This window comes from Paramisgurnus dabryanus, chromosome 23 (genome assembly GCF_030506205.2).
Source record: "Paramisgurnus dabryanus chromosome 23, PD_genome_1.1, whole genome shotgun sequence".
Taxonomy (NCBI): domain Eukaryota; kingdom Metazoa; phylum Chordata; class Actinopteri; order Cypriniformes; family Cobitidae; genus Paramisgurnus; species Paramisgurnus dabryanus.
The window spans coordinates 5,899,365-5,917,503 of record NC_133359.1 but is presented as its reverse complement, the minus strand read 5'-3'; the positions used below and the strand labels follow the sequence as shown (position 1 = coordinate 5,917,503).

At 36.9% G+C, this 18,139-nt stretch overlaps 1 protein-coding gene across 4 annotated transcripts in view; it reads left to right on the top strand.

Moving 5' to 3' along the window:
• The window catches only part of znf469 (zinc finger protein 469), a 359,871-nt gene that overhangs the window by 252,440 nt on the left and 89,292 nt on the right, over positions 1 to 18,139 (top strand). For 3 of the 4 annotated variants that reach the window (XM_065292186.2, XM_065292185.2, XM_065292183.2), the window contains one exon: positions 12,611 to 12,766. The exons of the other annotated variant lie outside the window; for it this stretch is intronic. The gene's annotated coding sequence lies outside the window, so the exon portion shown is untranslated. The remainder of the gene's footprint in view (positions 1 to 12,610; positions 12,767 to 18,139) is intronic. 4 annotated transcript variants of the gene reach the window in all.

Below are 18,139 nucleotides of genomic sequence, written 5' to 3'. Positions count from 1 at the left end.
CGGCTTTGATTACCAACCACAGCAAACACACAAGATTTGGTTGTAACTAAAGGCGGCGCTACTGAAACAAGCAACTGCTTCCGCAGAGAAAGATGAATATCAGATTTTGTGGTGCATTTCTATGAAAGTGAGACGATTGAATATTCTCATGGGATTTTGTAGCAATTTGTAGCTGATTGTTTTATTCAAACCACACTTTTAAGTTTTTTGAAGACACTTATGGCGCTTTTCCATTGCATAGTACCCCACTGGTCAGGTCGGGTCAGCTTACTTCTGGGGGGTTTTCCACTGGGTACACTACGTACAGTAGTACCTAAAACGTTTTTTAGTACCATAAAGGGATGGACATGGTCAGAAACAATGCTCAGGTAGGCCGTGGCATTTTAACGCTCCCCAGTTGGCACTAAAGGGCTTAAAGTGTGCCAAGAAAACATCCCCCACACCATTACATCACCCCCAGCAGCCTGCACAGTGGTAACAAGGCACGATGGATCCATGTTCTCATTCTGTTTACGCCACATTCAGAAATTGAGACTCATCAGACCAGGCAACATTTTTCCAGTCTCCAACTGTCCAATTTTGGTTAGTTTGTGGAACTTGTAGCCTCTTTTTCCTATTTGTAGTGGAGATGAGTGGTACCCGGTGGGGTCTTCTGCTGTTGTAGCCCATCTGCCTCAAGGTTGTGCGTGTTGTGGCTTCACAAATGCTTTGCTGCATACCTCGGTTGTAACGCGTGGTTATTTCAATCAAAGTTGCTCTTCTATCAGCTTGAATCAGTCGGCCCATTCTCCTCTGACCTCTAGCATCAACAAGGCATTTTCTCCCACAGGACTGCCACATACTGGATGTTTTTCCCTTTTCAAACCATTCGTCTGTCTTTCAAACATTCGCCTGTCTTAGGGTTAACTAGACATTAGAAAGCATGGTGTGAGATGCAATCCTACAAATGCTATGAACCTTGAAGGATGGATTCAAAATGTGTGTGGACTCACCCTCTATCAATGATTGCCTTTCATGCATGCAGGACTTGCTTTTGACATTATTGGCCTGTTTTAGTAAACGTGGCCCTAACAAGCTGAATAAATGTCAGCGGTGAGTTTTTTGTCTTCGATGAGAAACCACAGTTGGATCAAATCATTAGTAAGCGTACTTTCATGTCCAGAACTGCTTACATTTTCTCCTCTAGAAATCTCTTGGTTTGGTCTGAATATTGGGCGGGTTGGAGTGTCAACTGTACATGTGTTTTCAGTAATAACTGTATAAATAAACATTGTGTAATTCCTAGTTTTGATTAATGGAGGGGTTACCTCTCCTCTGTTCCCCTTAAAGCTTCACCCCTGCGTATGCAACTCCAAGGAAAATTTTATCAACATGATTGTCATGTTACCTCAGTTAACATTCACTTAAACCAAAAATAGATGTAAAACTCTTTCTTGTAAGCTGTACAAAGAAAAGCAAAAATGTATTACGATTACATATACATAAAAATCATAAAGTGACTTTTATTGTATTGTACCAATTGCAATGTATTCCTGTTTGTTATCCTTTGCCCTTTAAAAATGCCCCTTAGCTGTTATAAAATGCACTGGTAACCCACTGCTTCGCGGGGCTTATTGCTTTAATTTAGTTTGGAATTGTAAAGCATAGCCATCCACACATAATGTTATGGACTGATGAGGTGAACCAACAAGCATCACTTCAGTCTTGTCACTATTTACAGGGTTTCCGCGGAGTCATAAAAAGTCATAAAACGTCTTAAATTTAATAATGAATATTTAAGGCCATAAAAAGTCATAAAAACATCCAGATTTTCCATACAAGGTCATAAATTACATTTAGCCACGTCTTAAATTTATATACTCGTTCATTCATTGTTGCCTTTCCCCACAAAAATGCGCTGGCGGCGGCATTCACTCGTTTTGCCTGTTGTAGTTCTGTCTGAGGAATCTGGGTGGGATAATCACAGCGTTCCAGGACTACAAGGTCCATGCGTCAGTGCAGCAAACAGACTTGTCGGAAGTACTTCAGAAACCCGCGGTCCCGCGCGAGCCGCAAATTCTTGAGGGTCAGCTTAGTTTAACTGAAATCTCCGGGTCTATCACAATGGGAAAGTGTACATTAAACCAGCTATGTCTCGAAAACCGTGCGTTTAGTAGTTGGCTCAAGCTCGTAGCAAACAATCGGTATCAAGCCTATTGCACACTGTGTAAGAAGGCGCTGGAGCTGTCTAGTTTAGGCATAAAATAAGGTGACCAGACGTCCACGTTTTCCGGGGACAGTCCCGTTTTTTTTGGTGTTCTGTCCCCGGAAATGTCCCCGTTTCAGCACGTCCAAAACAACAAGCAAATACACTGAAAACCCGATCAACATGTAGTGTTTGTAGCACCAGACCGAAGCAATCATGTAATGATTATCTTCACCAGCAGAGGGGGCCGCGAGCTACTGATTACTTGCGCACGCCACTGATTTCGCGATGAAGAATTTACTACGAGACACATGAGAAAGCGTCATTATCATCAATCAAGTCATTATAAGATATGAAAACAGTTAAAGTTATCGGGGGTTAAGGTACTAACTACGCATATTAAATTAAAGTAATAAACCAATTAAGTGAACTGAATTAGTACCTTAGAAGTCATTTTTGATGAGGTATGTCTCTTGTATAAAAAAGGAAAACAATTAGATTTAGGCTACAGAAATTACAATTAATTGAATTAGAAACACTGCAAAAAAATGACCTTCTTATTAGTATTTTTCCTCTTGTTTTCAATACAAATATCAAAAAATTCTTAAGTCAAGATGCATTTTCTTGATGGGCAAAATAAGTTAAATTTTTAGACAAAAATATTAAATTTGTGCTTAAAACAGGGAAAAAAAATCTTCCATTACTTAATGCAAGAAAAAAAATCTTTTTGCATGTTTTAAGCAAAAAAAATGTTTTTTGTCTTAAAGCTAGATTTTTCTTAGGGGATTTTGCTTATAAAGAAAATGCATCTTTATTTAAGAATTTTAAGATATTTGTACTGAAAACAAGACAAAAATACTATTAAGTAAGAAGTAAGTCATTTTTTGCAGTGAACCCACAACAATAAAAAGAAGAAAACTTTCAAAAACGTTTTGTCCCCATTTTTTTATTTATAGATAACAACAAATGAGATTTTAATGATATTTTGACCATTTAACTAGGAAATATCCCCGGTTTTCATTTAAAAAATCTGGTCACCTTAGCATAAAAGCCTTACGTTCGCATGCAAAGTCAGAAAAGCATAAAGTTGCTGTAAAAGGTCTGCAGCGGGTGCAGGCGATCAGTCAGTTTTGTTCGGCTCCGTCACTACCCGGTCCAAGTACAGCACGGGATTCCGATTGTCTCGTATCCAGTGCCACACACAATTGTTAAGTGTTGTTCCTGTGTTCTTGATGCTTAAGAAAAGGGAGCCTTCAATTTGTTATTCTTAAGAAAGTGGAACCTTTACTAATAAAACTTGTTACTAGTTTCAATGAAATTAAAAAAAAACACTTTTGAAAGGAATTTCTATGTTATTTTTCGTTATTCGTCTAGGTCATAAATTTAAATCATAATGGTCATAAAAAGGTCTTAAAAAGTCTTAAATTTGACTGACTAAACCCTGCAGAAACCCTGTATTTAGACAAAGAAAATGGTCAGACATCCATTTCTTAATCTCAATAAGACATTGAGAAAGAAAAGACACAGAGATTGTCAAATGGTCACATCCAGTTGAAAGGGCACGCTGGTGCGTTTTGGCTGCCGCTCCTCTCTCCGGTTTATTTTTAGTAGTTTTAGTAGTTTCCTTTGCTTCGAGCCAGTAAAGTGAAGACAGTTGTGTCTTTTTATTATATTGTGATGTGGAATCACGTTTTGCATGTTGGATTACTGATCTTATCTCTGAGTGCGGTTAACTGGAAATTACTCTAATTTTGCTGCCTGGACCAGGACCATTGCTTACACCGCTGTGAGGCTGCTGTTGGTGTGGACTCTCCCCGAATGGCTCTCAGGTACACTGCTCACCAGTTGTTGAACCTGAACAGACACTTTGATATGGCGAAAGATGTACGTGCTTTCTGCAGTCATGTTGGAATATTGCGACCGAAGCGCTACATACATCGCTCCTCAAGGCGTAGTTTTCTATGGTCAACATCAAACTCTGTCGCTTATCCGAGATTTCTGCCCAAACCCCATAAACCGCTGTTAAGTCCTACAGTGGTTAATTTTAATAATTTATCAGCACTCAGGCGTGGGGAGGTTGTATCAGACTCATCTACTTTCCCTTGTCTGCTAAAATCAGTATTGTTTAACCCGCGCTCTGTCAATAACAAAGCTATAATTTTATCTGACAGTATTTTGCAACAAAAGCTGGATCTTGTCTGTTTAACTGAAACGTGGCACAAAGAATCTGACGGTCTTCCCTTTAACGAACAACTGCGGGTTTATTTGATCTATTTGGATTATTTGATCGTCTGCGTTTCTCTGGTAGAGGGGGAGGTATTATTGTGTTACACAATCAACAGTTCAACATGCGTCTCTTGGCTGCCCTCAAATTTGACTAATTTGAATGTCTGGTTCTGAGTGTTTCTGCGCCTCCCTTTACTGCTGTGGCTACTCTACAGGACTCCTAAGTCAAATAAAGACTTTTTATCAAAATTTTTAGATATGATGTCTTTTCTCTGCCTCAGATTTGAAAGAATTATTCTTCTGGGAGATTTTAACATCCATATGGATATAAGAGACTCTACAATAACTAAAGACTTTTTTGTCCATATTGGAGTGCTTCGAATTAGATCAACTCGTGGTTTCTAATGTTTCATTTGTGTATCAGTCGTCAACTTCTGATTTAGGTCTGTCTGATCACCGTTCTGTCTTTTTCAGTGAAGATCTATTGAGCCCACTGACTTTTCAGATTTTATTGACTCTTTTTTTAAGTTGTGATTCTCTTTCTGATGATCTGGATGATAACATTTCTGTGCTGAATTCTGTTCTCCTGTCTGGTTTAGACCCACTGGCTCCCTTGAAATCACAATCTGTTTCTTTTGTACGCTCTGCGCCTTGGTACAATGATGAGCTGCGTTTAATGAAGGCTCTGTGTCGCAAAATGGAGCGTAGATGGCGCATATCTGGTTTAACTGTTCATCACCAGGCTTGGAAAGACAGCTTACTCGAATATAAGACTGAAATGGTGTCAGCTAGATCTGTTTACTTTTCTCAGATAATTGTCAGTAATCAGAGAAACACTAAACAAACGGTTTGGCTCAATTAATAAGCTGCTTAAAAATCACAGCCTTTCCAATGTGCCTGCTTCTACTCACCTATGTAATAGGTAATGTTTTTTTAGCACATGATTTACTATGCACCGGTTTTGTGCCAGCAGCATCTAAAATTGCTGCTGTCATCCCTTTACCAAAGACTAATAACATGAACTTTGATAAACCAAATAATTTCCGTTCCCATTTCTAATCTTCCATTCCTCGCCAAAAGTTTAGAATAAACAGTGGCTTCCCAACAGCTTTCTTATCTTTCAGTAACTATCTTTTTGAGCAACTTCCGTCTGGATTCCGTAAACTTATTTGGCATTTCTGATTCTGCATTAAAGTGGTTTAAGTCCTACCTCTCTGATCGTAAGCAGTTTTTTGTGATGGGTGACTGCAAGTCTGAGGTTGGTATGGTGCAATCGGGTGTTCCTCAAGGATCAGTCTTGGGCCCATTGCTTTTTAGTATTTACATTTTTCCACTTGGCCAGCTTTTAAAGCAACACAAAATAGTTTTTGCTCTTTGCTCCCCCTCCAGGTTAGAAGCGTAATTTTCCATTACCACTATCATAAATATTGCAGCATAGCTGGCTCTGATTGGATTGTAGGTCTGCCGTAAAGCAAGTTTTTGTAGTTTTCACTCGAACTACATGACCACTACCCGACGGTTGGAAACTTCTTTAGTGCGGTTTTGGCCGATAGAGGGCTGCAAAGCAAATGTGAAAGTGCCATTCAACCTGTTTCAAGTGGATGAACCACTGAAACTTTTTTGGAAACGTTATTTTAAGGTTAAAAAAAACTCTTTGGTGTTGCTTTAATATCACTTGGTTTTGGAGGAATTGACAGATTGTTGGATTTAGGATTAGGTTAGGTCTTTAAAATTTTTTTCTCAAACTATTATTTTACAATAATTTGGGTAAGAAATGGTAAGTTAAGGGTAATTTGGGGTTTATTTGATTAAAAGGTCCACTAAGACTCTCTGTGATCTCGCCTTGCCTTCTTTTGTGACATACATCTTCAGGATTTCCTGCTATGTTGGATTGAGATTTATCCTTTTGTAATCACAAACCCAATCTTACAGCCATGATCTGCTTGAATTTATGGGTTTGTAACTGACATGAACATATGTGAATCACTGCTTCTTTAATTCCAGCAAAAATAATCTAATTTGGGAGTGGAAATGAGTAAGAAAGTCAGCGAGAGGACGGAACGATTACTGAGCCGGTGTCGTAATTGTTCGGAATAAGAAATATATCATGGGCTGCCAAACAGAATTGAGTTTTACCAACCTGGCTTTTGAGAAGTAAAACACTTGATAATTTGTTTTGCGGAACTACGCCATGTACTTAACATTTGACAGCATCTCGTTTCGTCAGCTTCAGAAAGTTCAATCGATATTGGAAAGAATTAAAGAAGAAAATGTCTTTCTGGAAAAAAATGTGAACGCTCAGCTTGAAAAAATTATTGTAGATCGAAACCGAGATTAGGAACAGGCCCCTGTTCACAAAACAAAGTATAGCACATAAATACCATTTTACCCTCATGTTTCCCAAAACCATATTTACCTATGTGGCTATTATGTGCTAAAAACTTTTTTTTATTATTAACCAGAGCTTCAAATCACTCATTATAGTGAAGACAAACACTTTTTTTAACAGCTTTGTACATTTCCAAACAAATGTTCATGATGACCAAGATTCATGTTTTTGCTAAAAATCCAACTTTTTGGAAGAACTTCTTTCCCTTCAATTATTGTAGCTCCATCCCTCTAATCGCCAACCCTGGTTCAGGTTCACAACGGCAGCATGTGGCCAAAAGAAAACAGATCTCTCCTGGCAGACAGTGTAAGGGCACATATGGAGCTTATTGTACACCGGTTAACGCTGCCATAAGCCCACCAGTGCACGTCTGCCTCGCTTAACATGGATACCACATGCATGTTCCAGAAACAGGGTGGCGTAGACGAACCACCTGCTCGGGATGACCGGCTGGCCTTACTCTCGTGGTCCTGCACCCATAATGTCTCCTTTAAACTTAGCAGAGGATTTTATCCAAAGACAAGAACGGTCCAAAAGAGGCTGAGCTTCTCCAAATTTTTTTCAAGATGAATGCAAATGGTAAAATGAACTTTCTGGCATACATTTTTTTTTTTTTTTTAGATTATATGGTCCACATGACATTAGTAAGTTGATTAGTAAGTACAGTATATTTACGCATTTGGCAGATGCTTTGAGTCACTCGCAGTGCATCAAAGCACTGTGTGACCTTTGCATTGCTAACGTACATTGCTAATGACTTCAAATTTTTCAAGTAGGGATGCATTGATATACTAGCCTATAATCTGCATTTTTTTCCATCACTATAGAAAGTCAAAAGTTGCAGGAAAAAATGAATCAGAACTTATCCTGCGTGATTGTTTGTTTTTAGAAATAAAATTGTGGTTTCCTTTCTGCCCTTCTAATTCCTCATTGGCGCGAATTGAGTGTTGCCGCGGCAAACGCACAAGTTGAAACATTTGAACTTTGGTGGAAAAAAGCACCACGTTAACCAATCAGGAGCTTTCTCTAGAAGTGACGCGATTACAGAAGCCCCTCCCATGATGCAAATTTCTGCGTGAATGTCTCGATGACTAGAATGAAGCGAGTAAACTCAAAATGTTCAAACGGCAAACTACACGCGATAGACGTGATTTTGAAGCCTCAAATGTGGCTGGTGTGAACCCACGGTAAGATTTCATGACATAATTATTTGAAACAAGGAGTTAAAAACAAAACTATTAATATCTAACAATATCGGTAGAAATGTTGTATCGGTGCATCCCTACTTTTAAGCCATTTAGATTTCAATTGAATTCAAGGTCTTTTGTCATCTTTTTGTCCTCTTTACGTGGTACGGTTTCTGTAAAGCTCGATTGGTAAATCATTGTGTTAGCAGTGCAGAAGGTCATGGGATTGATCCCAGGAGGACACACCGAAAAAGTATATGGCTTGAATGCACTGTAACAGTTTACGTAAGTTGCTTTAAGTCTGCCAAATGCATGAATGAAAATGTGAATTCATATGACAATGAAGAAGGACAAAGGAAACAACAAATTACAGAAACAATAAAATGTAATTAAATACACAATAAAGAATAAACCAGGATAATATTACACGGGGAAAAAATGCAGCATTTTTGTCGAATCAACATATTTAATTACTATTAAGTTAAACAATTTCAAATTGTTTTTATAAGTTATGTCAACTTTTTAAAGTCAAAACTTAAAATAGTAGGTTTATATTGACTTGCAAAACCAAATTTTTTTTTTACTTTATGCTGAATTTCTTTTTTGAGTGTAAGAATTAAAAAAAAGTTAAAGGGGACATATCATAAAAATCTTCTGACTTTTTCCATGTTTAAGTGCTATATTTGGGTTCCCAGTGCTTCTATCAACCTAAAAAATGTCAAAAAGATCAACCCAGTAACTTAGTTTTGGTAAACCATTCTCTGCAAGCATGTGAAAAAATAGGTCACTGAAATGTGCCTCCCCTTGTGATGCAACCCCTTAATCTGCACTATCCAACCACACCACTGCCATTTAATGCAGAGATCAACTCATTTGCATTTTAAAGGACACACCCAAAAATGGCACCTACATCGCTCACACCTACAAAGTGGCAATTTCAGCATGCTACAATAAATTATCTATATGCTATTTTGAGCTAAAACTTCACATACGTGGGACACCAAAGATTTATTTGACATCTTAAAAAGTCTTGTGAAATGCCCCCCTTAATATACAGCAGCAATAAGAAAAATAGTGCACAATTAACCCAAAACAATACGAACGTAATAACAATTGTAATGCAACATCAAGCCTGCCCGTGGTTGTAGCAACAGGTCATTATTTACACACCCATCATTATCGTTCCAAACCTAAATCACTTTCTTCTGTAAATCCTAAAAGTAGATCTAATGCAGAATGACAGCTTCAGTCCTAAATACAACTTTTTTTTATTAAAAAATAGCTCATTGTTCTTTGTAACTGTTCAGTTTTTAAATAGAAGAAAGTTAAATAACATTTTTTTACGTGTGAACTGTCCTTTAAACGTCTTCAAGGGAATATCTGTCACAGTGAATGATAATTTTTCACAGTCCTGAAACCTAAAACCTTCCAGGTACTTCATTTTCAACCACTGTGCCTGATCGTTTCACTTCCATGACAGCAGCTTTACAGTATGTGATGAGAAGTGATGACAGTTTCTTTCTTAAGCATCACTTCTGGCGCAAGGGTACTCAGAAGGGGCAGCTGTTCACGTGGGTACCAAACTTATTGCATTATCTGGAAGTAATTATTACCCTTACATGCTGGATTCTGGGCCCTTTCACTTTCTGGCACAGGTGGTCAGCGAATCTCCCCTCTCTAATATCCCTTTGCAACATCTCCTGGACTCTGTTTAATCCTACTGTCCATCCTCTTTCTCCAGATCTTCTCCAGCTGACATGATGTCATTTTTGAAGCTCTCAAAACTGTCAAAATCAAGTTGGTTGCCTCTTGTCACTTATAGTACCCTTCAGAACATAAAAACACATTTACCCGACCTAAATCTTGCGGTTTGTAATTTAACATTTTTAACAAATATGTTTAATGTAGTCGATTGACCTTTTCCCATTGATAACCTCACACTGGGCCATAACCAAATGTTTTGTTCAGTCTGGCATCTGATACTATATTTCTCAGCAACACTTAAAAACAGACACCGTTTTTAAGAAATCATGCTCAGACTTACAGTATTACTGTAAATGTAAATACATCAATATCTTATCTCCCCAACTGTCAAACACTCTGAAGGGAGGGATTGCCATACTTTCTGTACAGTCCAGTAGTCACCATGAGTCTACTAGACTAGTCTACTAAGCCAAGATAAGCTGCAGATTTCTGCTGTATTATGCTATTGGCCCTACTGGTACTTCTTTCTGCAATAATTCATTTATAATATGTTGTCCCTCAGAGACTTTCCTTTACAATGCTAATACGCACGGTTGCATTCTCAGAGTTTGACCTTTGACATCCACATCGCCTACAGTATAACACATCTTTACTAAACTTCACCAGACCTGGTCTCAAAGAGTGGGTTATAATTTCAGAGAAATCTAATTCCTGAGAAATTTCACAGGGCCCTTCCCCAAATGTGAAGTTACTTCGAAATTAATCTTAAAAATGATGATGTAATGCTAATTTGTAAGGCCTAAAACTCTAAGACTGAGTTGAAAGAGAAGATGAACAACAGAGATTCAGCGGGAATGATTTTTCTCTGGAACGTGATAATGAGAAGCTGTCATCGCATTTCGTGAAAATAACAGGGAAAAGGGAAGAAGGTTTCAGCATTTTCTCGTCATAAGAAGTCATCACCTGCTTTAATAATAGCCGGACAGGTGTGTTTCCCTTTTACAGCTGCAGAGAGAGAGAGAAAGTGAGGGCGAGAGTGGAGAGTGAAGACTTGATGCAGAAGAACTTTAGAGAAAGAAAGCTGCTTCAGAGAGTAGATAGGCTTTTGAATTTAAAATGGAAAAAAACATTGTTCAGCCAAAATGAAAATCTCTTTGTTATCATTAACTCATTCTCATGCTGTTTCAAACCTTCAAGACTTTCTTCTGTTGAAAGCAAAACATGTTGTGCAGAATGTGCAAGCTGTTCTTGTCTATTCAATGAAAGTGAATGGGAACTTGAGCTGTCAAGCTTTAAAAAGTAGAAAAAGCAAAATAAAAGTAGTCCATATGATTTTTCTCATGACATTTAAATCATTATTTAATAAAAACTTAAAATTAGTAATTGGTTACAATACATATGAAAACAAATGGCATTACTGACCTCAAACCGGTTTGAATTTGAATTGTGTTAATGTGAATGCTCTTGTGGCGTTGGCAAATATTTGAAATGATTAAAAAGTTCCTCACAAAGTGATTGTATGGTTTAGCATAAAATTAATCATTGGTTACAAGACATATCAAACAAATGGCATTACCGACCTCAAACCGGTTTCAATTTGAATTGTGTAAATGTGAATGCTCCTGTGGCGGTGGCAAATATCTGAAAACTGTTAACAGTTCCCTCACAAAGTGATTCATGGCTTTAACATAAAATTTGTCATCGGTTACTAGATATATCAAAATAAATGGCATTTGGCATTACTGACCTCAAACCAGTTTAAATTGTGTAAATGTGAATGCTCCTGTGGCAGTGGCAAATATTTAAAATTATTAAAAAGTTCCTCACAAAGTGATTTTATGGTTTAGCATAAAATTAATCATTGGTTACAAGACATATCAAACAAATGGCATTACCGACCTCAAACCGGTTTCAATTTGAATTGTGTTAATGTGAATTCTCTTGTGGCACTGGCAAATATTTGAAATTATTAAAAAGTTTCTCACAAAATGAATGCATGGTTTCAGCATAAAATCAGTCATTGGTTACAAGAAATATAATAAATGGCATTTGGATTTACTGACCTTAATCCAGTTTGAATTGTGTTAATGTGAATTCTCCTGTGGCAGTGGCAAATCTGAAAGTTATAAACAATTTCCTCACAAAGTGATTGCATGGCTTCAGCATAAAATTAGTAATTGGTTATAATAGATTGTATCAAAACAAATGGCATTTGGCATTACTGACCTCAAACCGCTTTGAATTTAAATTGTGTTAATGTGAATGCTTTCATGGCACTGCCAAATATCTGAAAATTATTAAAGAATTTCTTCACAATGTGATTGCATGGCTTCAGCATAAAATTAGTCATTGGTTAAAAGACATATAATAAATGGCATTTGGCATTACTGACCTTAAACCGCTTTGAATATGAATTGTGTTAATGTGAATGCTCTTGTGGCGTTGGCAAATATTGGAAATTATTAAAAAGTTCCTACTAAGTGATTGTATGTCTTCAGCATAAAATGAATCATTGGTTACAAGACATATAATCAATGGCAAATGCTTTACTGACCTTAAACCGGTTTGAATTGTGTTAATGTGAACGCTCCCATGGCATTTGCAAATATCTGAAAACGATTACAAATTTCCTCACAAATCATTGCATGACTTCAGACTTTAATAATGTTTGATGTATTTTTTAATGCTTGAAGAGCTCTGGTCACCATATACTGTACTGCAAATAATGAAGTTAAAGGATGATAGTTTTTTTTTATTTTGGGTGAACTGTCCCTTTAATAGAAATTTCAGGAGTGGATGAGAGTAAACAAAAAAAGTTGAAACACTTCGGTTTTGTCATGCTTGGGAGATTTTTGCCAGCTTCACTTATCTTTCTGGGTTGGGCTAAGTTTTCTCTCTCTCTCTCTTTCCTCTCACTAGTTGTCCTCCTCTCTCCCATGCTCTCTTTGCATTTGGGTGTAATAAGAGCCATGCAGTGACTTGTGGATGAAAGCCGTCAGTTAGGAAGAGTTAGAGGAGTGCGTTAGAGACGCGCGCACACACCGAACAGCTGGGAGTTTCAGCGCTGCTTGCAAGGTGAGGATCCGATCTCTCGGCTTGATGCTTTTGTGCATGAATTAATGCAGACGTGCTGTTGTGCTTTATCAGACAACATATACACAGCTGACAGTTGCGTCTGAAGATGGTTTAACTTTGTAATGATGTTAAATGTTTTCCACATGCTTTTGAGAGAAGCACACTTCAGTGTCAAAAGGCACCAGAGAGAGGAAGCTATAAACAACAAGTGTTGTGACCTGTCACTTGGATATTTGAGCACCTAACAGGTTGAGTTTGTCTTAACTTGTGCAAATAGATGAAATACTTTTTTTTTTGTTCAAATCTGTGAAATGTTGCATAGCTGTGATTTAAGTTTATTTGCTTATTTTGTCACTTTTGTTATGCATGACATAAAAGCAACCGTTGACTTTTTATGTGCATGATAAAACAACTCCTCTGGCTTTTATTATTATTTTTATTTTTTGCATTGAGGCAGGTGTTTTTTTGCATATGAAGCTTTGATTCATAATAAATGGACAATGACTAAATGAGTCATGGCAGCTGTGCAGGTATTTAAGACACAATATATGTAGGATCTAGCATGATGCTGGCCCTCTTCCATAACTTTAACAGCTTATTACATCGGCCATGAATAATCCCCGCACATGACGCAGAGCCGGCACCTACCTTTCATTCATAGATTTACCATCCACCGGTCGCTCATAAAAGTAGCCTCCCAGGTAAATCATGCTGGGAGGTCACTCGCAAGGGTCAGGCCAAGAATCTAAGATATTCATCAGCGGCAAACCCGCGTCCCACCCAACCCATCTCTTTTTCCTCGCTCTCCCCTGTGGGATTTTCCACGGATGCATGCTCGGTCCTGTCACTGAGGGTAATGTGGATACTCCGAGGTGCCTGCCGTACTCATTTGCGCATGGAAAGTAAATGGCTGGCAGTGCCAGATTTAATAGACACTGTTATTTTTTCCCCTGCGGATGGAAGTTTTGGGACGGCTACTGTTTGTTGGCCACGGGCCGGTATGCAGGAGGTCCTGTTGTGTGTATTTCGAGGCGCCTGTGTTAATTCATGCTCAGCGTGGAGTTATTGAAATATTCGTGATTTAATGTAGGAGGTTTTATAACTTCCTGCATGGGACATTTCTGTTATTTATCATTGCAACTGTTAATGCAATGCATTTTTGCATGCGCTGCAGCTGTATTTATTCATTGCTTTTCGCTGAAAATCTTCTGCATATTGTGCATTATACAATTTCTGGCCGTGGAAGCAGTACAGTAGTGTACAAATGCACATCTATTATTGTAATCCATAATTGCATAAATTGTAAGTAGCTGAATTTAGTAATAAATTTACAACAGCAGGACTTCTCGTTCTCAAATTTGAAACAGCACTTGATGCGTTTGTGTGTTTCCCATCTGTCACCCTGACTTTTAGACTATTTAGAAAGCAACTATTATTGAGATGCATTGTTTAATATACAAAAGCTGCTTGGGGAAACATTAATAAAGCCATGCTATAATTCTGTAAACAATTAATTACTTTTAGGAAGTGCATAAAACACACCAGAATACTGAACTTTCCCAAACTAGCTTTGTTTTGACATTATGAAATTGATAAAAATCCAACATAATAGGTTTGCATGCATGTCACTCACTATTTGTACAATCTCACAAAACCTGTACCCAAAAAGTGCACATTTGTATCTGAAGAGTGCATTTTAGTACCATATCTGTACCTAAATGATACATATTAGGACCATCCCAGTGACAACTTTGTAATTGTGAGAAACAATGACCAAAAGAAAAGGTACAGTATGGTAAATAAAGCTATGTACTACAGTATATACAGGACAGTGTAGACATGCATACGTCTGTGTTTGATCATGCATAGCCAGATTTATATCAACAGATACTGCGGGCCATGTAAAGTGACCAAAAATGGCCAGATAGTAGACAACAATAGGCATTGCAAAACAGATCCATATGGAAAAGTGTCTTATATCCCGCAGCAGTATTTAATAGAAAAAACGTGCGTCGGATCGGATCAAACGCACACATTAATAACTGATCAAGGGAAGACACACAGGGTGGGGTGGTGATTGGATCCTTACTACAGTACATGACAGAGATGTTTAGAGGTGAGACATCAGAAAATATCCAGGAGGGAGGGATAACAGACTAAGCGTACTGAATTAAAGAGCGCTTGAAATTGTGGCCACCAGATGGCCCTTTAAATAACATATTGGAGTCAAAAACCGGGTCCCGCTTTCTTACGTAACCTCTCCCCCCACCCCATTCTAAGCTGTCTGGGCCCGTGCCAATATTTTCCCTGTGTAGTTCTCATTACTTCAGTAATGCATTTGGACTGAACTCATCTTGGCACGTGACCTGCCCTTTTTCTCTCTCTTACAACCAAATACACAATGACATATCAGACCTTTAAAATACCAGAATTCCTCGCTGTATTTTGTGGTGCATGCTAAGCATCACATGGCCATTAGCTTTTCTTATTACACAAACTCATAAATGTCAGTACTTAACTTTGATGCATAATTTGATACTTTTGTGATATGGATGTGAATCAAAGCACATGGCTTGGGTATAGATTTACATTACATTTACATCTATGCATCTGGCAGACGCTTTTATCCAAAGCAGCTTACAGTGAATTCAAGCTATACATTTAATCAGTATATAGTGAGAGTAAGGCTGCAAAATGATTAATCGTGACTAATTGTTTTTGTTTACATCAAATATATGTGTGTATTTTGTATAATAATTATGTATATAAATACTGTACACACACATGAATGTATACATTTAAAAAAAATCTATTTATATATTAATTATTTATAATTATATATAAAATAAAATATACATAAATATAAAAATGTATATTTATATATAATTTATTTTATATATAATTATAAATAATATATAAATTAAAATTATACATGCATGTGTGTGTGTATTTATATAAAGAGATTAATTATATACAGACACACAGATATTGATATAAACAAAAACTTTTATTCTGCAAATGATAAGTCGCGATTAATCGTTTTGCAGCCCTAAATGAGAGTGAATGCAGTGAAGTGAACAGTGCCAAACGTTTTAGCAGTGTTAAAGAGATAGTTCACCCAAAAATGAAAATACTTTATACTACTTAGAAGCCCCATTGACTTCCATTGTAGGATAAAAGAATACTATGAAAGTCAATGGGGCTTCTGATCAGTTTGGTTACAAACATTCCTCAAAATATTTTCCTTTGCGTATATCTGAAAAAAAGACATTTATACAGTTTTGTAACAACCTTATTTTCATTTTTGGGTGAACTATCCCTTACAAAAAAAAAGCAATCGGGCAGACCCTTTTATCCAAAACCGCTTACAGTGGATTTAAGCTATACATTTTATCAGTATCCGTATATAAAAAGAGTAGGGCTGCAAAACGATTAATCCCGACGAATTGTTTGCAGAATAAAAGTTCTTGTTTACATCAAATATATGTATGTATTGTGTATATTAATTATGTATACAGTTTATAAATACACACATATGCATTTATAATTTTAAGAAAAAATATATTTATTTATTTCCAATTATATATAAAATAAATTATTTTATATTATTTTATAAAATGTATATAAAAAAATGTAAATATATACATGCATCTGTGTGTATTTATATATTTACATAATTATTATACACAATACACACATATATTGATGTAAACAAAAAAATTTATTCTGCAAACGATTAGTCGCAATTAATCATTTTGCAGCCCTAAATGAGAGTGAATGCAGTGAACAGTGCCAAATCTTTAAGTTGTGTTAAAGGGATAGTTCACCCAAAAATGAAAATGCTTTATATTACTTAGAAGCCCTATCGAATTCCATAGTAGGATAAAAGAATACTATGGAAGTCAATTGGGATTCTTATCTGTTTGGTTACAAATATTCCTCAAAATATCTTCCTTTTTTTTGTATATCAGAACAAAGACATTTATACATTATTTTAATTTTTGGGTGAACTATGCTTTTAAAGAAAAATAAGCAATCTGGCAGACGCTTTTATCCAAAGCAGCTTACAGTGGATTCAAGCTATACATTTTATCAGTATCAGTATATAATGAGACTAGGGCTGCAAAACGATTAATCGTGACTAGTTGTTTGCAGAATAAAAGTTTTTGTTTACATCAAATATACGTATGTATTGTGTATAATAAATATGTATACAGTATATAATAACACACATGCATGTATAATTTTAAGGAAAAAATCTATTTATATATTAAGTATTTATAATTATATATAAAATAAATGATATATAAATATAAAAATATATATAAGTATATACACAATTATAAGTATATACAAATTTTAACATATGCATGCATCTGTGTGTATTTATATATACATAATTATTATACACAATACACAAAAATATTGATGTCAACAAAAACTTTTATTCTGCAAAGGATTAGTCGCGATTAATCATTTTGCAGCCCTAAATGAGAATGAATGCAGTGAACAGTGCATGTTTTAGCAGTGTTAAAGGGATAGTTCACCCAAAAAAGAAAAAACTTTATATTACTCAGAAGCCCCATTGACTTCCATAGTAGGATAAAATAATACTATGGAAGTGAATGGGGCTTCTGATTAGAGTTCTCAACGGGCCTGAAAATTACAACCCGACCCAACCCAGCCCGTGGCTTTTAAAGCCCGGACCCGATGTAACCCGACACATCAACGTGAATTATCTGTCCGAACCCGACCCGCTGCCCGATCCCGCTGACCCCCCTTGCCTTTTTTTCATACAGGCTATTAAAATGACCAGCAGACGGGAATTCAAATCAAGCTTTAATGTTCACGCCATTTAACAATACAAACAACTGAAACAATAAACTTTAAATATAGGCTATATAAATATGCCTTAAATAAAAATGATACAATAATAAATAAAAAGAACTCAAACATGTACCCAGCCAGCGGCTTCTCCTCCTGTAGTAGCAAGCAACGGTGAATTCACCTGCGGCAAGTTTACTTTTCTCCATCTCTTCTTCTCCAGGCAACAGACGTGCACGCAGTGATAGCAATAAGCTCCGGGGCAGATCCGCAATGGATCCGCTCTGAAGTCGGCAGCTCTGGTCTGGATCCGTTGCTGATCCGCCCCGGAGCTTATTGCTATCCCCTGCCCCTCTCTGTGATGCACGTTGCACGCAGCAGCCAGACCAGACTTTCTGTACGGTGAACAGCAGTGATGATTAATAATTTTTTTCACGGAGCGTAAAAGATTAAGCCCGAGGTCCGACCTGACCCGATTCAACTTGCTTATATTTTTTTCCCGACCCGTTGAGAACTCTACTTCTGATTAATTTGGTTACAAATATTCCT